Genomic DNA, 4470 nt, shown 5'->3' with positions numbered 1-4470 from the left:
AAAAAAAAAAAATATATATATATATATATATATGTAAACGATGGCTGTATTCTAATACAACTTTATTTAGAAAAACAGGCAGCAGGCCAGTTTAGTCAACAGCACCAGTCTAGAGACTTCACCTTTGTTACACTGTGTGCACTGATAACCCCAGGACTTAGTGGTTTGCACATCAGCTGAGGCTTAAAAGATGATTTAATCCAGGATGTTGACTTCCTAGGTAGCAGCATGGTATAAGGCAGTCATTCACAACTCTAGCTACACATTAGAATCAAATTAATCTGGCTTTTGGAAGATACTGTTGCCTACCCCAGAGTCATTAAATTAGCTTCTCATGAAAATGAGACAACAGTATTTGTATTTTTAAAAACTTCCCTGGTGATTAAATGTGTAGCGAAGATCACCCTATTTTGCCTAGCACTGAAGGTCCCAGGATGCAGGACTTCCAGAAGTAAAACCAGGACAGTCCCTGAAAAGTTTGACTGATTGGACACTCTAGCAGTTGAGAAGCACTGGTGCGTAGAAATAAAAGCACAAAATCGCAGCACATGTATGCCTGGATTCTTTCTTTAATGGCTTGGAGAAATGTCTTAATGAAATGAGCCTATGTTTTCTCACCCTTAATGTGAGAATAAGGCTACCTAAAATGCAAGGGAGTATGGAATGCATTGGAGAGCACCTCACACATGGTAGATACTGAAAAAAAACTCTCTCACCACCGCTCCTCTCACTGAATTTTTAAAAAATGCATCAAGATGTCTTTGGAGACAATTTTAACCTTGAATATAGTACGATTTATAAACAAAAACAATTAAAACTCCAGTGAAGACTTGAACATGATTTTTTAAAAACACAAAACATGTATATATAAACCCACATGAAGAATTAAAACAAACTGCAGGTGATAGCAGACAAAAACTTCTAGCAGAATGGAAAAATAGTAACCGATTTCATGGAATAGAAGAGCTACAGCCTCAAGTAACCATAGGAGATACTTCCAAGAAGGAAGAAAGCATGCCACTGAGAGAGTAGTGACATGACCCCAGGTACCAGAGACATAGAGTGACATCAGGAACTGGAATGTGGAGCTGGTTGACAACTGTATATGGAACACCCAGACCTCCAGTGTCTCTCACCATCACAGGGAGCTGAATGTCACCCCCTAACACACAGTCTGACTCGCATACCCCATCCCACCTGAGACAGGAGTTAGCAACCTTATTCTCAGGACAAATAATAAGGAAGGACTCAAGAGACATCACATACAGCAAATCAAACATGCTTCCCTAAACTTCTATAGACAGGCTATTTCTCCCAGGAAGGAGATTTAAAAATTATTTTTTGAGAAAATGAAATGAACTTAGAGAAAATATATGAATATATCTTTCCACACTGACAATTAGGAGTTCCCCAATAAATTAGTTTTCTGAAGAGCACCCTTTGTCAAAGGCTCAGTGGGTAGCAACCCATTTCATAGGGCCTCGCTCTGCAATAGAAATGAACAGCCAAGCAAGGATCACTCATAACTGAAGAAAGACACCAAAATAAAATAAATAGGAAAAAACACCCATGCAGAAAAACAGAAAATGAGAGAACAAAGTTCTAAAAGTGAAAAACAATAGAAAATATTGAAATAGATATACCAAAAAAAGTTTTAAAAAATAAGAAAACAATGTTCAAAAGGGAAAAAAATCAGAAAGTGCACTTGTACATTAAAACTATGAAAGCAAAAATTGTCCATAACTAATAAGAATACAAAGTTTAGGAAATCATTTGAAAATTTAAAGAAAGTAAGCCACACACACACAAAGGAGGGAACCGTGTGGTCACAGAAAGTCGATGTTAGGTCATAGAAAGTCAATCAAAGAAGCCAACATTGAATGAATACTTTTAGGAAAGAAAAAAAGACAGAGATATTATAAAAGTAAAATTTGTTTGAGAAATATACAATTTCCCAGAGCTGAAGTTTACTAGTTTCTAGATGGAAAAGGCCAGGAAATTCCTCCCACAGGAAAGACACCAAGACCCATCACTCGAAATTTCCAGTCTGTGGAGATAAAGATATGATCCTCAAAGTTTCTAGAGGTGAATCCAGCAAGAATCAGAATGTAATCAAATGCCTTAATAGGCAAAACAAGGTGCTAGAAGACCAATTCTATTCTGGGAAAAACTATCTTTCAAAAGTCAAGGCAAAATAATGGTGTTTTCAGACATCCAAAAGCTAGATGAATTCCGTACTATCAAACTCACATTACAAAAAAAATTAAAGGAATTTCTTCAGTCAAAGGGAAATGATACTAAATGGAAATCTGTATCTACACAAAAGATTGAAGATACAGAAATGTTAACTACGATATATGTGTAAATATGTGACTAAATTTTATTAATTAAATCTCTTTTAATTGATAATCAAACATATTTTTAAAAAAGCAATGTATTATATGGGGTTTATAATAAGTGTAGCAGTAAAATATATGACAACAATAGCACAAAGGCCAGGAGGAGACAAATGGAGAATACTATTTAAGGTTTTTGTACTGTACATAAAGTACTATATGATCATTTAATAGTGGACTGTGATATACAGTACTATAACGCTACAGCAAGCATTAAAATAACAAAAAATAAATAATAACTAATAAGCCAACAAGGGGATAAAATTGAGTCATAAAAAATAATTAATCCAAAAGAAGTAATAAAAAGGAAAAAGAGAATAAAGAACACATAAGACAATAGATAGTTAAGATGATAGCTTTAAATCTAGCCATATAAATAATTAAATTAAATATATGAGATTCCAATACAAGATCGTCACAGAAGTTAAAAAGACAAGACTCAATGTATGCCATAGGAAATGCACTTTCACGATCAATAAAATTCATAAGCCTCTAGCCAGGCTGATGAAGAAAAAAGAGGTAAGACACCAATTACCAATATTAGAGATGAGAGAAGTGATATCACTATAAATTATACAGATATTACATATGTATAAAAAAGAAATATTATTGATAACTTTAAATTCGTTAGTAAATTCAAAAGCTTAGATCTACCAAAGATAACCCAAGAAGAGATAGATAATGTCAGTAGCCTTAAATCTATTATGGAAATTTAATTTGTAGTTAAAATGTTTCTCACAAAGGCAACTCCAAATTCAGATGGCTTCACTGGTGAAATCATGAACTTGAAAGCATATTTAAGGAACACTTAAAGAAGACATGTACCAATTCTGCACAAAATTTTCTAAAAATTTGAAGACAAGAAAATACAGTCAAAGAAGTCAATCAAAGAATTTATTTGGAGGCCATGATTACTCTGATCCTAAATTCTAATACAAATATTACCAAAAAAAACCCTCGTGAAAAATAGATGCAAAAGTCCTAAATAAAGTTTAGCAGATAGAATCATCAACATATAAAAGGAATAACTTATCATGATCAAGCAGAGTTTAGAGCAAGAATGCAAGACTAGTTTAATGTTTAAAAATCAATTGGCCAGGTGTAGTGTTCATACATGTAATCCCAGTACTTTGGAAGACGGAGGCAGGAAAATTGCAGGAGGATTGCAGAGTTCAAGACCAGCTAAAAGACTAGCATACTAAGATAGAAGGGAACTACCCCCATTTGATAAAAGATGTCTATAAAAAGCCTGTCAGTAACATAATGCTTACTGGTACAAAATGAGACAGTGCAATAAAGTGAGAAAGAGAAATAAAAGTCATCCAGATTGGAAATGAGAAATTAAATCTCTACTCAGAGATAACATAATCATCTACGTACAAAACTTAATGAAACCTATAAGAATGTTGTAACTAATAAGAGAGTTTGGCAAGTTGTAGGATACCAGATCAATACAGAAAAAGTAATCTTATTCCTATATATTAGCAGCAAGCAATTAGAAATTAAAATTAAAAAATAATTCTATTTCAGTAGAATTAGAAATTGAAAAACAGTTGTGCAAGACCACTACACTGAAAACTATAAAACTATAGCATGAAAAATTAAAGAAGACATAATTAATAGAGAGACATACCTTATTCATGGATTATAAGATTAAATATTAAGATGTTAGTTCTCTTTCAATGGATCTATAGATTTAACACAATCTCAGAAAAATTCTAGGTAGGTTTTGTCTTTTTTTTTAGAAATGGACAAGCTGGTTCAAAAATATATACAAAAATGCAAATAAGGGACTTGGAAAATACATATTGTATTATGTAATATTACATAATACAATATTATGTAATTTAAGAGTGAATGGTGCTGCTTGGAATTATCCAACTCTATGACCCTGTATGAGAGATCTGGCAGAACACTGAAAAATTAAGGACACTACTGAAAAATAAATTGGGGGCAGGTTCAGTGGCTCAGCCTGTAATCCTAGCACTTTGGGAGACCAAGACAAATGTAGTGCCTGAGCCAGCAGGTTTGAGACCAGCCTGGGCAACTGCCACTTGGCAAGACCTCATCTCTA

The sequence above is a fragment of the Carlito syrichta genome, unplaced genomic scaffold (genome assembly GCF_000164805.1).
Source record: "Carlito syrichta isolate Samal-C Ts95f unplaced genomic scaffold, Tarsius_syrichta-2.0.1 Scaffold303982, whole genome shotgun sequence".
In the NCBI taxonomy this organism is placed as follows: domain Eukaryota; kingdom Metazoa; phylum Chordata; class Mammalia; order Primates; family Tarsiidae; genus Carlito; species Carlito syrichta.
Note: the sequence above shows the minus strand (reverse complement) of the source record.